Source organism: Hetaerina americana, unplaced genomic scaffold, assembly GCF_022747635.1.
Source record: "Hetaerina americana unplaced genomic scaffold, ioHetAmer1.1.p SCAF_1, whole genome shotgun sequence".
Taxonomy (NCBI): domain Eukaryota; kingdom Metazoa; phylum Arthropoda; class Insecta; order Odonata; family Calopterygidae; genus Hetaerina; species Hetaerina americana.
This window is the reverse complement of record NW_027286069.1, coordinates 62416542-62433489: the sequence shown is the minus strand read 5'-3', so window position 1 is coordinate 62433489 and position 16948 is coordinate 62416542. Positions and strand designations below refer to the sequence as shown.

The window sequence follows — 16948 nt, the reverse complement described above, 5'->3', positions numbered from 1 at the left end:
GGGGATTTCGAATTCCCGCCCTGGGGGTGCAGGCTCGACTCATCGCGGGCAACGTGACGTTTTACCGGCGCGTTCCCCGGCTTCGACCCGATGGTTCTCCTCTTCGAGAGGTGAACCAAAGTAATTGGGTCTCGGAGTAAACCGTGCCGTTCCCATGGAGCATTGCAGCGATGCGGCATTTTTTTGTGTCTCGCTGCGGGAAACATTGGACGGCTCGATTGAGAAGTAACCGATGGGATGATTGGAGCAACGTCCGAGAAAATGATGCGCGCAAAGGTTACCGAAAATAAGGGTTCTTTTAGTTCAAAAATGTCAAGTTTGGCGCTCATCGTGGGAAATGTGGTAATTCATCATTTGTTTATAATCCTAATTCTCTTAAAAATTTGTTTTGATCAGGTTGCAATATTTGAGCCATGTTTACTTGCCTTGTTTTAAAAACAATCGGCAAGACTGATTCTGAGTACTCTATAAACGGCATTTTAGGGCATTCCACTCATTTCGGCGTGTACAGCATATATCAGGTGTATTTTATTAACCACTCAAGTATTGGTATATATTCGAAAGTTTTAATGGGAGGGACTGCTACTAGGAGTTAACCCAGACTTACTTCTGGTTGAGTATGTAGTTCTCTATTGAACGCATTTTTCTCGTTAGATGTCATCAATTGTTTATAGAAACAAAAGTAAAAAAAGAGTGTGGGTGTTCAAATTAAGTTGACCCTAATTAAAACGGTAACTATATGGTTTCCACGGAAAAAGTATCGGTGCAGGATTCAGGTTTTATTAGAAACATAATTTCGCACATCTATTTTATATCCTTGCATGGAATTCTCTCATTCGCGTATATTTTATGCCAGAATCATTTACTAATGGGAATTTAAAGAACTTGAGCCGTGAGGAAAAAGTGAGAGTATTAATAGGATGGGGTATTCAAATAAGAGATGGGTAGCGCGCTGGTTTATTTCAATGGTGGGTGTAAACGCAGTAGAGAAGGATAGATGATGATGCGTGGGAACAGGGGTGGCGGAGGAAGAAAAAAGATCGCCATCGTGTTTTGCGAGAGCGTCAGAGGATGATGAGAAAAAGGGTAGGCGCTAGGAGGAAATAAAAGGGCTAGAGAGGTGGTTTGGGGTTGAAGGGATATCATGCCGTGGGAAGAGAGTTTCGATACGGCAGGGAGAACGGAAGGAGTTGAGATATGGGGGAGCTGGATGATGACGGTGACGAAGGGGAACGAGAGGGGGAGGACGTCGGCTCACCGCCCGCGAATTCCTCCGGGGCCGTATCTTCAGCGGCCGCAGCAACTTTTGTGGCATCCCGCTTTGGCGAGAGGGACGGGAGAGGAGAGGAGCGGAGGAGGGAGTCGGGAGGGATGCAAAGCATGCCCGGAGTCGAAGGAAAAGGGATGCGCAGGAGAAGGAGGGAAGGTATGTGTTCCAGCTTTCTGTAGGAGAGGTTTAGGGAGAGAGAGATGGAGCGAGGTGAACGTAGTAGATGGAGATCGGGATGAAAGGCCTAGAAGAGGGTGACGTTAAGCGTATGGCGGTGGGTGAGGTTGCGGGACAGAATGGGGATGGAGCAGGGCGGGAGGGGTCGCTGGATACGGCAGCACTTAGACAGCGGGGAAGGGGGATTGAGAGGGTTCACGGGGGAGCGACGGGTTTCGGAAGCGGGAGAAGGAAAGGAAGGCGGGAGGCGGAGAGACAAGGCGAGCGAGGACGGTAGACAAGTGCGGGACAGGCAGGGCAGGGGAACGAGATGGAGCATAACGTGATTGAAGAGCCTTTGCATTCTGTGGCGTTTAAATTGTACTCTCTACCCGGAGTCTCCGTATTGACTTTCTCCGTTTTGTGGGGGGGGGGCAAGGGGGTAGTCCTTCCTGGTGGAAAACTTCCCGAAACTTAGGAGGGGATCAAATCGCGTATCAAGAGCCTCCAAGGTCCTGCCTTGCATGCAAATAAGTTTGTGATCCCTCGGCTTCGCTCGCCGGGTGTGTGTGTGCTGGGCGGGGGGTGAAGGGAGACTGCGCTTTTATCATTGCGCCCTAGTCCGTGTCGGTGTGTGTGCGACCGTGAGCGGCGAGATGGAGCCGGAGACGTCAATTTTCTGAAAGGGGGAAACTCGGCCGGACGTCGGTTTGGATGTCCGTGGCGTCAGTGTCACTCTCACTCTCAAAATTCAGGCGTGCCACCAGGGTCCTTGGACGGCCCCCTCTCGTTCTTCTCCCCCCACCTCCCGCCATTTTAGCGAAATCTCCCGCTCTCAATTTCTCTCACGGAGCCGCCTCCCGCCTCGGTGGTGGATCGCTATCCTTAAGCCTCCGACTCATGGTGGGCTCACGAAAAACAAAGAATATTCTGGTTTCCACTCTTCTCTCCTCTTCCTTCTCCACTTCCCCCCTCGAACCGTTGCCCCCGCCGCACTTTCTCTATCCTTCCTCTCTGTCTTTCTCTCTTGCCGACCCTTTCTCCGGTTTGCTTGCTTGCATTTCAGGAGGCCCTTGGGGGTGAAAGGCGAAGGTTGGGGAAGGGAGGGAGGGGTTTGGAGTGTAAGGGTTTCAGAGGAAGAAATGGAAAAAGTGAAAGAGGGGGAAACGAAAAAAACGAGGCAAAATATTAAAGGGATAAGTCCCTGGAGGGTATGAGTGAGCGAAGCTTCTCGCGTTTCGTGACTTTATTTTTAATTTCTTCCATTTTTTCCGCTCTCTCTCTCTCTTCCATGCCGTCTTTGCTCTTTTTTTCCCAGCGTCATCGTTATTTGTTCCCTCGCTTGCGTCCCTTCGTTTTTTTGTTTTATTATGTTTGTTATTATTTCATTTTTTTTCCACTATCACACTCGCGAACAAGGAGAGCTTGCCCCCGTTGGGACGGCGGAGGGGGAATTATAAGGATAAACACGCCACAATTTCTTTTTGAAGGAGCGTGTTGATTGGCGCGCGGTTTTTATTTCCCTCTCAGTTTGGACAATTTTTTATTCCTCTTAATCTTTCCTCTTTCCTTCACGGCTGCCGATTCCATTTCCTAAGCACTCTCTCTCTTTATCTTTCCCACCCGTGTTTTTATTTCGTGTTTCGACAGCTCCGCCTTGCGGGTCAATGCCGCATTGGATGTTCTCCCGTGGTGGCATTTGATGCCCGCTTGATTTTGGTCGGTAGCTGTTGTTCGCATATCCTCATTTATTTGGGATTATTTTTTCGATGTTTACTTCATAATTTCGTTGTAACTGTGAGATAGAAAGGGCATTAAGGGAGATGAAACTAAATAAGGCCGTGGGGATGGATAACATTCCCGCGGAATTATTGAAATGTTTAGGCAAATGTGGGAGGAAGAGGCTATATGGGCTCATTCGTAGTATCTATGAGGAAGGAATCTGGCCGGAAGACTTTGTGAGATTAGTTTTAGATTCTATTCCGAAAAAGGTGAAGGCTACATCATGTGAGGACTACAGGACGATAAGTTTGATATCCCACGCAGTTGGGGTTGTTCTCAGGATCATAAACAAAAGGCTAGAGAGTAGGGCAAATGTTTACTTAGGGGATGATCAGTTTGGGTTTAGGAAGGGGAGAGGTACGCGTGATGCCATTGGAGTAATGAGGTTATTAATCGAGAGGAATATAGAATACAACCAGGAGGTATTTGCCTGTTTCGTAGATTTCGAAAAAGCGTTTGATAGAGTGAATTGGGAAAAACTAATGAGGTTTTTGCAGGAAATAGGATTAGATTGGAGGGAAAGGAGGCTAATCCGCAACCTGTACATGTCTCAGACTGCTCAGGTGCGAGTGGGGGACGGGGAGTCAGGATGGGTAGTATTAGGAAGAGGTGTAAGGCAGGGTTGCCCATTATCATCGTTGCTGTTCAACCTGTATGCAGAGGAAATGATCAAAGAGGCATGGGAAGAACTGGAGGTAGGAATGAAATTGGGGGGAACTCGTAAAATCAGTTAGTTTTGCTGATGACCAAGCTTTAGTTTGTCTGTCAGCCAAGGGGTTCCAAGCATTGCTGAGTGAATTGAAAATTCAGTGCGATAGATATGGTATGAGAATCAATATTAATAAAACAAAAGTTATACGATTTTCTAGAAAGAAAAAGGCTAAGCTAAACATTAAAATAGGAGGGCAAAAACTAGAGCAGGTAGACCATTTTACTTATCTCGGAAGTGTTTCGGACCAACACGGTCAAAGTAGTAGGGACGTAAGGAGAAGAATTGCCCTAGGCAAAGAGGTTTCCATAAGGAGGAGGGAGTTGATGTAATGATGTTAAGAGAAGACTCCTCAAAACTTTGATATGGAGCGTAGTTACGTATGACGCGGAAACGTGATCACTGAAGCAGGATGACAGACGTAGATTTGGAGGCTTTTGAAATGTGGATGTGGAGAAGAATGGAGAAGGTGAAATGGACAGAGAAGGAAACAAATGAGTAAGTAATAGGTATGGTTAGCGAGGAGGGGAGTTTGTTGGGAGAAATCCTGAGGAGGCAGGAAAAATGGATGAAGGTCGTATTGATTGGAAATTGGACATAATCATAAAAATGGTGCGACGAATTACTTGCCATGTCTTTTCAAGTCCTTCAGGTCTCCTCCCCTCATCCCCGATTTTCCAGAGCTTCTGTTGCCCATATCCCAAAGGTGAAACCGGCCGACAAGCGAGCGGGGCTCCTCACAATTTAACTTGCAGGCGCCATCTGCCGTCCGACGCGGGAACCTCTTATTGGGCGTACCTTTCGGGAAAAGGCGCGTAGTAGTAGCAGGAGCAGCATAGACGTCACACGCACTCACCCATTGAGGGGTTGTGTCGGCGGGCCGGGGTGCGACGCCGCCGCCTCCCCCATCCACCCCCACCGTGGTCCAATCACTCTTCTTCCCGCTCCGCTCGCGTTGGCGGGAAAACGAGGACTCACTCTCTCCGACGCCGACCCACCTTTCGACGTATCACGGTCTTTCGGATGCATTTCATTTGCTTTGGCTTTTCTATTCTCCCTCCTGCTTTTCAACTCAGGGCTCTCGTGGGATTTTGTCATTTGGTGAACGTTTTATTTACTTGTAATTAGCGCAGACGTAGTGCCATCTGCTCGGCAGCGCGTCGGCGTGAAATGCAAATCCGTGGAATGTGATTTTGTATTTTTAAATGTAATGGTAAATGTCAGAGAATTCTGTCATAATTGATTATAAACGAGAAAGGAATACATAATACGTCCATGATAACATAATAGTTATGACAGTAGAATAAACAACTGTAAAGTTTCACAATATATTTTTTAATTAATTCGACCGTTTTTTTTTCTACTTTGATAATGAAAAACTGAAATCATAAACTTTGCTGAAACCGTGGCCGGTTTATTTTCAAATAAAGTCTGAGCATTTACTGAGTTTTTTATTATCATGGTTGTTAGAAGTTTCCACAAAGTGGCGTGATAGTAAAGAATCATTGCATAGTTTACGTTTTTACGTCCTCAAGTTGCACTGATTACGGATCAAAGAATTTATGAACAAGTTGGTCGAATTCTGGATTTCGTGTCCTTTCATTATACGTAGTTTATTATTTCTTGCAGCCTTGTTATAATGTGAAAATAGGGTTTAATAACTTCCCGGTTTCCTTTACGCGCACCCAAGGTTTTGTCGCCTTCCACGGTTTTTCTATTCATAACCGTAAGAATGAACACCTCTTACCAAGATTGCTCAAGTTTTTAAAATGACTTTTCATTATGGAGTTCATTGTTATATTTGGCGGCTGATATCTCGCCAAAGGGGTCTGTGCTTTTATACTGGTATGATGAAATATAGGAGTTATACCACGTGTGAGTAGCTACACTGTATTAACTAGAGTGAAAATTGAAGAGATGTAGTATGGAAATTTCATGAAACTGAGCGGTGTGGTACCATAAAAGAAAAATTCAGTCGGAAAATCCGATTTTTATTTCTTAACCCAATTTAGTAATTATGTCACGCGCTTCTGAACAGTAGGTTGATGACATACGGACCGATCACTTCACCGACCTTCCAAATAAGCTTGACATTCTGATTGCCATAGACTAAGGTTATTTGCTTTCATTTCAGTTTATTTTTGAAAGAGATAGTTTGTCCTGAGACTCTGTTATTATAGATAGGTATGCTTTGTGCTTCAACAGTACTGAGTATCTAGCATTATATTGAGTGCGTTACCATGTACGCGCAGCTTTCTTCTATCCAAAATCCATCGAGACAACGCCGTTGCAACCCTTCCTTACACCGGTGTACGTTGGGTTGCAGGTATGAGCGATTTTGGTCTGAGGCGCTGGCAGAGAGTGGGAGATGGCCCTGGGTTCGCAATGGCATAGCGTGACGCTTGTATGTTTTTCTGTTTCTCATCCATCCTGCACCCCACCCCAATGGTTTCCCAACTTCCCACAGCCCTTCCTTAACTCACTCCGCCTTCGGCCGCTCTCTTCTCCGCCGCCTTTTTCGCCCGAGGATCGGTTTTGCGTAAAGCGCCAAGAAAAGGGGAAGGGAGTCGGTTGTAGTCCGTGCCAAGGATGCTGCGTTGGTGGGGAGAGTGTGCCCGATGGGGAGAGGATTTCGGCTCGGGCGGGAAAAGCGTGGGTGGAAAATTTTCTGCAGCGCGGAGAGCGTCGGAGGAAATAGGAGTTAGGGAAGAAGGAATTTTCACCTCGCCCAACCCCCACCCCTCCTCCTCCACCTTATTTTCTTCCCCCGTTCCTCTCCCTCCAGACCGCCCTCCGGCTCACACTCTTCGCCCCATATACTTCTCTCTCTCTCCCTTTCTCTCCCGCGCCTTCCTTCTTTTGCATGGCGGTCGTGCGTGAGGGTCGGAGTGGGGAGGAGGAGGAAGATGAGGGTGGGAGGATTCCCCCGTTGCGTGCGGCCGGTCGATATGGGGAGGGTTCGCTCCTTATCCCTCCCCCCTAGTCCCTCCACCCTCCTGCGGGGGTGTCTCTGGGGGAAGGGTAGAGGATCGGAGTTTGCAAGGAGGAGGTAAAGAGAGAGAGGGAGGAAGGGAGGCGATACGGGGGAGGGCGTGGCCGGCGGAAGATGCCTCTTCTTCTTCTTCTTCTACTCCGCCTTTCCTCCCATCCTTTCCCCCTCGAGATGAAGCACATCGGTCGGAGAGCGGGTTGATCGATCGAGAAGTTTACCTCCCACTCCTCGCTCTCATCCCCCCTCCCCCCCACACTCCTCATCTTTCGCTCATTCTTTTATCTCCCCCCTTCCACATTCGGAACACACTCCTCTTTCTGCGACTACGCACTTGCATCCTTTCCCCCGACCTCCTCTCCCTCACGACCGATTTCACACACGCACACACATAACTCGTTCTTCAACTGCGATCTCCTCCCATCCTCACGCTCTCTCAAGTTATCGTTATTACTATCCGACTCCAATCTCTCTCTTAATCCAAATACTATCCTTCTCTTTGAACTCCTCTTAGAAAATTTCCCACCCGCGGCTCCCTTCCTTCTTTGTTTTCGGCGCATTTTGGCCCCGAAATTTTCCTGGGTTTCACCTGCTCCCTAATTTTTTTCTCTCTGCGTTTGTTTCAGCGTTGTGCGATCAGGGCGTGTGCTGCTTTTCTCCCCGACTCTATTCCTCCCTCCCGTTTCCTCCATGTAACGGAAAGTTATTTTAGTTGATGAATTTCCGACCGCGAGTTAATCTCTCTCTTAATCCTGGAAGGGTTCGAGTTGATTGGAGTGCAAAAAATTATTTTGTTTTTTTTATTTTCCTCTCTACGGCAATTTTATATTTTTCCAGGAAGATTGTTTGCTCTCTCGGTGGAATATTTTTAAGACTAATGGATATAAAACAATTTTTAAGGTTAAGTTACATTTTCACTAGAATCTTATTTTGTTTTATTGTCAGTTGCAGGTTAATGAATGATTATGCCTTCGTAATAGTTGTAGTTTTTCATTAATTTATGCTCATACTGATAATAATTTGGATTTTTAAATTTTACTGTATTATTCCAACACTTGATGAACTTTCATAGTATCATTATCTGTATAATTGTCATGTTCATACCCGCATCAGCACTCATTGTAGCTGAGAAAAATGTGTTAAGGTACAGATAAGGGAAAATTCGCGATTACTTCTAGCTTTTATTTTGAGGGAAGCTCTTTGGTAGCCTGTTCCTTCTTCTGTAATTCATTCACCTAAATGTCATAAGCCTCCGTTTACTTTCTTATCCATTGGGCTTTGGGTTTTGCTTTCATTGATTTCTCTTGTGTATGGATTTAACAATTACCTGACCTACTAACCCAGAGTGATCAGTTGGTTTGTTTTGAGGGCAAAGCGTCCTTCTCTTTAACCCCAATTTTTCAATCTAAGACGTATATTGTTAACATTTCCTATAATTTTAACACCTCCGAAGCCTCCCTTGCTTCGTTGTTTCTTTTAATATAAATTTACAATGCATCTTAGTATTGAATAATTTAACGGGGCTCAAGGATATTGTGTGCCCATGTAGTGAGGACTGAGGATTACATTTGTATGTGGTTCCAGGGTAAAACGTACCCTAACCTGGTAGGCTAGTGCTAATAAATAAAATATACTTAAGATACATTTACTCAAAAGAAATCATGTTTGGATTTAGGGGAAAAATTCCTTTCGCTCGACAAAAACTTCATATGATTTAATGCGTATATTTGCTCTAGATTTATTTTATTCAAAACAATCCCAATCCTGCGCCCACTCGACATGTTATTTCGGAAACCACTAAGTTAGCCAGGGAAAGCGAATGAACGAAATACTTAATCTCATAATTTTTACTCGTTTCTATTATTACTTTTGAACCTCAGTCGTACTCTAATTGTTTGAGTGATTCGATATTATTGAATACGCTCATTAAGCGATATTTGTGAGGAGACCAGATTCTGATTAGTTCGTTATTTCGCGAATTACGAAGCTGGTAAAGCAGTCTCTGTATGTATTCAGCGCTTTTTTTTCCATTCCCGGTATTGTATTCCTTCCGAATGTGATTCACCAAGGATCCCGGGGATTGGTACGCACTCAGCAGAGGGGCAAGAGGTTGTAAATGTATTTGTATGCATAAAGACGACCGGCTCCGCCTCTGCCACGGCACAGAGTGCGCAACCTTTTTCTCTCCCGATGCATAAAGTAAACAGCTCCCGGGGTATAAATTGTTGCAGAGGAATACCCTCTTCCCCCATTCCATGTCCACGCATCAGCGTTTAGCATCGACACAGGGCCCCTTTCCCCCGTGACCTCCCCCTCGGCAATCTCTCCCGAAAATAAGGAAGGGTCTCCGACCGACCTGCGGAAGGGTCTCCGGTTATCGGCGCTCTCCATGAGAGATATCGTTTTGGCCAAAGGAGAGTACAACGGCTCTTTTCCCATCAGTGATCTCCCGCCTCTCCCTTCCGCCTCCCCCTCACCCTTGGTCGCCTCCTACGCCCTCCTAACCCCTTTCCCGCCCCACTCTCGATCCCAATTCACACACAGGCGCGGGCTCAACCACTCCATTTTTTCCTTCTCCTGCGGTCCTTCCCCCCTTGCCGTCCCGTTGCCCCCCCCCCGCTCGCCCTTCAATTTCCCCGCGCACCCCCTTCAGTGTGCAAGCAATAGCATTAGCGTGAGGGTGGCCCGCCCTTATGGCCCGTGGTGAGTGGCGGTGGTGATGGCGATGCTGTGAAGCGGTTGTAATGCTTTCTGAGTGGCGGGGGGAGGGAGAGGGACTAGGGAGATGGAGGAAAAGATAGCAGGAGGACTGAGATGGAGATAGAAGGGGTCCCTTTCATGGGAATGGCATTGGGCGGGTGGAATGGATCGGGGGCGGGGGTTTAGGGGGAGGGGAGCGGTGGGGAAGTTTCATGCCCAGCTAGTGTGGAGCGGACGGGAGGGGGACGGAGGTTGTGGTCTGGCTGGCGCGAAAATAAAAATGAGACGGCGACAAAAAAAATTAACACGGGGTAGGAAAAAAACGACATTCGCAGGGGCAAATAAAAATACGCGGAGGGGGGTTCGTCCTCGGAAAATTTCTCTCACTCTCTCGTTCTCTCCCTCGGTCGCATCTATTTTCTCCGGAGTCAGTTCTCTCTCCCTTCATACCCGAGGATCCCCTCCGCTCCTACTGTTATCCTGCGTTCCATCTCCATCCTCCTCCCGGCGCGTCCTCTATTTTGCCCCCACAGGCCATACCATCCCATCTTTCGCGCGGTCTTTCTTTCCTCCCTTCTTTCTCTGGGGAGGGAACACGCTTTCTCTCACCGGAGTTTGCGGGGTTCTCATGCTTCTCCTGCAGTGTCCGTGAACAGTATTTCAGTTGACTGTGGGTCGTATCCCTTCATTCTTCTGAAATATATGGTGTTCAATATTCTATACGCCGATCCTCTTGACGGGTAGATGACTAGCGACTCCTTAGATTGACTATAAGGGCTTCCAGTGCTCATAAGGGCAACAGGATAACTGACATGGTCCTGCCATTTAGCGATCTGCGCATTTTCCGAAAAAGGTGCTATCATAGCCCCATCATTAGTCTTGTGGGGTTCCGATAAGATTCTGGCTCTCGTTTCTCAGTGAACATTCATGTTAATATCCCTTTCCCTAATGCTCTGCATACGGTGAACTTTGGTACAGAATTTGCAGAAAATCTTCCTTCCACCCAATCTCATTAGGCGTTTAAACATGTGCGTGTATTGCAAAAACTCAAAATAGAGTTTCTACCCCGAATTCGTGTCGGTGCTTTCGACTATAAATAGTGCAGATTGTAATGACCGCTCCGTGCTCTCGTCCGAATCACATCCATGCTCGTTTGCGGCCTCGGTATGATTTTTATTCTCCAGTTGCAACGCCAGTTTAATAAAATGGGTAATTTTTTTTCGTCCCCCATTGGTCAATATCCGCCATTTCTTTCTAATATGGGACGAAATAGAATAAAACTGGCCTGTGGTAGAAAGGCGGTCCTCCATTTATTTACCCCTTCCAGGTCCTGCTGTGAGTCGGAGGGGGTGTTAGATCTTCCTCCGCCCCTCCCCCCGACACCCCCCTTCGTCGTTACTTTCTCCTGTCGCTCCCCCCCTCCACGCCGCGCACTCACTTCCCGTTCATTCCTAACTCTCCTCCCCCACCAGACATAATAGACGGCCCGGTCTTCCAATGAACAGATTTCCGGAGGATAGGCCATCTCCCTTAAACCATCTTCTCCCAACTCTTGAGTTTGTCGCCGAGGAGGGCGACGACGACGGTCGGAGGGGGTCGGGAGGGCGGGGACCCCGGAGGTGGCGGTGCCCCCTTTCGAGGAAAGGAGGGTCGCGTGAGGAGCGGGAGCGGCATGGGAGGGGGTTGCAAGTTTTTATTTTTTTCTCTCTCTCTCTTTCCCTCGAAGGAAAGAGGTCTTTGGATAGGATGTAAACCCTATCGGATTTACGGATGGGGAAAGGCTGTTTTTACTTATTTTTTTCCTCTCCCTCTTGTGGGGCATGTGGGGAGATCCGAGACGAAGGCGGAGATCTGTGAGGGAGGAGAAGGGAAGGAAAGAGGGGGGACGCTTGAGCTATGCACTCGGTAATCGTGTTTAGATTTCTCTCTCCCCATTCGCCCGTACCCCAACCGGTCTCCTTTTCCCTCCTTATCCTTCCGACTCGCTTCCTTCCCTCTTGTTCTCCCTTTTATTGGGCCACTCCCCCCTTCGTCACCCACCTCCTCCCCGTCCCCCTGCTTCCCTCCCTTTCCAACTCTTCTTTCTTCTCCATATCACATCAGGGTGGTCGTAATCCTTTTGATTTCAACGTCTCAATTTACTTCCACCCCTTTACCTCCTCCTCTCTCGCAACTCGAAATCACATCTCGTGTCCTCCTACTCATCTCTCCCCAGTTTTTCTTCCCTCGCCAACCCCCGCTCCTTCCGGCCCGTTCTTCCTCTCTCGCCCTCGCAAGTTTCTTCCTTCCATGCATCCCTGCCTCCCTTCACTCTTCCCACTCTCACCCTTCCCACTCTCCCTCCCTCCTCGCCCAACTACCCCACTTATTTTGTCTTCTCTCTCGTCCTTGTTTTCTTCGAAATTCCTCGTTTTCCGCGCTAGCGAATGTTTCTAGCAAGTTTCTTCCCTTTTGTTTGTCGTTATTTTTCGGCAATTTCTTGATGGATAAAGTTAAGTCTACACTGCGGTCGTTTTTGGTCTTTTGTTTCATGGTTATACTCATTGATGGTGGCGAATCCGGTAAACATTTAGCTTATGCAATTTGCTAATGCATTTGGTTCCTTTGAACAGTTTCGAAAAGAAACCTTAAGGGCATATCTACTAAAAGCTATCAAGGTTTGGTGTCTGATTACCGACAGTGTTTTGATTCCATTTTATCCTCTGTGTAGATATTGTTAGGGTAACATCGTTCGCACAGCACCTTTGATTTAAATAACCACAACAGTCGCTTGGTTTTCCATAAGCTTTTATTTTTGTGGGACCCGAGTTTCGTTGCGACGCAGCATAGTCAGGGAGGTCGTAATCCTTTTGATTTCATCGTCTCAATTTACTTCCAGCCCTTTTTCTCCTCCTCCCTCGCGACTCGAAATCACATTTCGTGCCCCCTTGCGACCCAACATCACCACCTAATGATGTTGTGTCGCTAACGAAACCCGGGTCGTGCAAAAAAAAAAGTTTGTGTAAAACCAAGTGGCTCGTGTGCTTTATGGAACATGAAGCAATTCCACCAAATTACGCCAGTTGCCATCGAGTTGACCGTTGATTTATTTGTGATTTTCTGTCAAAGGTTTTTTTCCTAAGGTGTCCGCATTGTCTACGCCTTGGGTCTAGAATTCTCAGGAATGTTTTGGTGGTGGTTTAAATTAGTGAATACGCACGTGTATTTTCGTAATCATTCTTACACAATGTGAAGGTAAATAAATACTGAATGCGGTCGTTATGTAGCACCGCTTGTTTTCCAGCTGTTTTAGCCCGTGATCTTGATCGAATAATTTCCTGAGTGTATGGCTGAGTTTGTACGTTGGATTGCCGGCCAGGCAGTTTTCCCCTCGGCACCATCTTGATTCGATTTTTCCTTCCTTTTCTGTCACTGTATCCACTAAGTTATCAGGCTTACAACACTGCCGATATACTCCTATCTCGATCGGTGCTCTGCGGCCTTTTTTACTTATTGGCCTTCTCCCCCCCCTCCCCCTTCCACTCATCCCTAGACTGAATTGAGTCGTTTTTTTGAACGTATCCGTCGCGAAGCCACTCCCTGCCGACCTGTGTGCGCACGTAATTCTATCTATTTTCGGTAATCCTGACCTTTTCATTGAACTCACTCTCCTAATAAATTTTCTCTATCTTTATATGTTTTTTATATTAAATTTAATTTCATTATTTATTTTTAAAGAACTGAAAGAATGCCATTGAAAACGAAGGCAATAATACTTAACTGTTAGTTTTCCTGGTGAGGCACTTGATAATCATCGCCAGAGTCTGCTCGAAAACACCACCTAGGTTGGATGATTACAGTCGGATGACTGAATGATAGTGATTGAGGCTAAATTAGTCCCAGAAGTCTTAGAACGGTGGTTAGCGATAGAAATCTCACAAACGGTGAGCACCTGTGTATACTAATTCTATCAAGTTATATAAATGCAAGTATGGTAAATATTTATCGTTATTAATCGTAAATGAGGCTATTTCAAATTCATCTCATATCTCTTCTCTCTGTGAACCCAATCAATAATAATCAAGAATCATTCAGCTTGCCTTGCTCTAAATTACTATTAAGAATTTCATATGGGGGGATGGGTGGTAACATTGGAGTGTTTAAGAGCTCATCACAGATACCCCAACCCAGGTGCCCCCTGTGATGTATCTTAACTGCATAGTGTTAAGTAGGTAGTAGTAGTAGTAGTTTTTAGGGGAGGCGACCGACAGCTGAGGTCATTTCCGCCATAGGGGATGGACAGGAAAGGATGAAGGGTGGAGAGAAACCCGGCATTACCTACTCTTTACGAAAGGCGCCAAGGGGTCCGCAGTTTAACGTCCCATCCGACGGACGGCGTACTCACCCAAAGTGCCCTCCACAAAGCACCTCAAGTAGGGATCGAGATACCTCTGAAAAATATTCAACACCGCCGGGATTTGAACCCGCGCCCTCTGGGTGGGAAGCCAGTACGTTAGCCCCCGCACCATCTCGATCCCCGTTAAGTAGGTTCACGCAGGGGGTGATTCTGAAACCTCTATTCGGTAGGGAGAGCCTCAGCACGAATTTGCCAATACCGTATTTTCCCCACCATTGGTACACCGTTATCCAAACGGGAAAAGTATCTAAATTCCATTCCCTAATAATTCCGTGATTCGTTTGAATTCTACTTTATACTCTGATTTTCAGGCATTATTTCATTGGTATTTTATTGGCATTAATCATCATATTTTTTCTGCGAAAACCTGTGATCTTCTTGAGGATCCTGAATGAATTAATACAGACAAGTGTGGCATACATTGCATGTCTACAAAGAATTATTACGCTTAATATTGTCCTCGTAGATTTATTTAAATGTAAAAATTATAGTGTTTATTAGTGTGCATGTTTGTTATTATTTTAAATCAAGAGCTACCATTTTGCTGGGCATTATGCTCTTATTTGTTTATATATACCCTGCAAGCCACCTCCAGGGTGTGTGGCAGAGGTTGAATACACACCAGAATAAATTTATGCGAACCTGACCCTACTGCGGTCGAACAATGTAATTATGATCGCCTATCGTTCGTGGAAATATGGCATCTTAAATCTATCTGTTCTACACTTAATATCTCTAATTTTATTGACATTTTCTTTCCTACCGTAGTACGTTAGGGGTTATAATACATTTTCAACATCACTGCCAAAGAGACGCCCTTCCAATTTATGCAAGAGCTTCAATATGTAATTTAACCATTGCTCCGTGAGTGATTGCCGGCCTAGCTGCTCTAATAATTTGGATACTAAGTTTATCATAACAACGTTTTACAAATGTAGCTCTTCTACGCTACATGCAATCCAATTCGGCAATTAATCCAACTTCGTAAGAATCCCATATACTTGCAGTATATTTTAAATGAGGCCTAACCAACGACAGATAACATTTTTCTTTAACGCTTTCATCAGATATACCAAGTACTCTTCTAATAAATCCTAATATTTTCTAAGCTTGCCCCATATGTGTTTCACCCAGGAGAGATCGTGAGTGAGGGTAACGCATAGGTATTTAATTGAGCCTACACATTCCATTTCGGTGTTTCCAATACAGTAGTCGTTCGGGTGGGAATTGTTCTTTTTCCAAAAAAATATGTCTACGCACTTTTTTAAGTTTAATTCTAATTGCCAAGTGTCGCGCCAGCGTTGTATGACATTAAAGCAATCTGACAAAGCTGCTGTGTCCTCAGGATCACGGATATCACGGCAAACCACTGCATCATCGGCAAATAAACGTATCTTACTTGTGACTACGGAATCAATGTCGTTAACTTAAAGTAGGAGTAAATGAGGTCCGATAACAATTCCCTTAGGAACAACTGAAGTAACTTCTACTGCATTGGTGCTAACTATCTATTCGAACTCTTGTGATGTATAACTCCTTGAACCCGACCATTCACAAGGCTTTACTTCAACCTTGGATATTTTTATCTATGCCATATGTTTTTATCTCTGCAAGTCGTTTACTATGAGGTACTTTGTCGAAGGCTTTCTTAAAATACACAAAAATCGCGGCCACTTAAACATTGCCCTCTCCTGAAGTAAGAATATCATAAACAAAAAGTGCAAGTTGTCTCTCGCATGATCTACCGTTTCGGAAACCTTGCGGATTTTTCATTAACAACTACTGATTATTGAGGTGTCTCACGATTGAACTAGCAGCTGTATGTTCCATAACCTTGTACGAAATGGATGTGAGGGAAATAGACCTGTACTTGTAATTACTCGGTTCCTCCATGCCTCCGTTTTTAAATAGTGGTGTTACGTTAGCCGTTTTTCAATCCCTGGTAACCTCGTGATCTACCAGCGACTTCTTGTATATTATTTCTAGTTACGACGCAATTTCCGAAGCTAGATCCTGAAATACACGGTCGGGTATTTCATCGGGCCGGGAGGATTTATGAGGCGTAATATTTTTCAGCCAATGTTCTATTCAACTACATGCGATTTCAATTTTGGGCATCGGTTGACCGGCACGATGTGATAAGCTATCGGGGGTATTATATGAGAAATTGTGAAGACGCTTTGAAAGAAGGAATTTAATGTGTTGGCCTTTTCCAAACTGCTGGTTATTCTTTCACCTTAATCATTTTTGAGTGAATTAACAGGTGACTTATTTCCTTGAACTTCTCTGACGCTTGACCAAAATGCTTTTGGATTCTCTTTCAAATTTTCCGCTAACCTTTTCCTTTTTAATTTCCTTAACGCGTTCCGGAAATCATTCTTGGCATTCGCTTTAGATATCTAATAATCATAAGTGATCTCATTCTTTTTGTCGCCCGTTTTAAAACTATATAAGCTCCAGTCATTAGATGGGACATTGAAATCTCCACCGATTATAACGTCGTGATCATTGTGTTGGGATAAAAAACCTTTTATTTGCTGATATTATTCTAGTATTGAATTGTCTCTGTCGCCTGGCGGTCTGTAAAATGCGCATACATAAAGTCTTTTGGATTGAGGACTTTTAATTGAGCACCAAAGGCTTTCGAAATCATTACCCGGAATTACCTCAGCCCTACTGACGCCTCAAGTTTTAACTGCAATATAGGCACCACCTTCGGTTCTGTTTGTTCTGTCTTTCCTGTAAATTGAATAGGATTTTTGGCAAATTTCAGCGTCAACAATATCAGTGGATAACCAGCTTTCTGTCCCAATTATATCTGCGCTTGTGTTTGGAATGAGGTGATGATATTTTAAAAAAATTGAACTCTTAAAAATGTCTCGCCAGTCTCATGGTCTGTTCGAAAGAAGTATTTTCAGTGATGTAACCCTTCTTCGACTTTGGTGA

The 16948-nt window shown here is 45.4% G+C and overlaps 1 protein-coding gene across 2 annotated transcripts in view; it reads left to right on the top strand.

The window, feature by feature from the left end:
- The window catches only part of LOC139692390 (insulin-like peptide receptor), a 645500-nt gene that overhangs the window by 568628 nt on the left and 59924 nt on the right, over positions 1–16948 (top strand). The gene's annotated exons all lie outside the window — the stretch shown is intronic.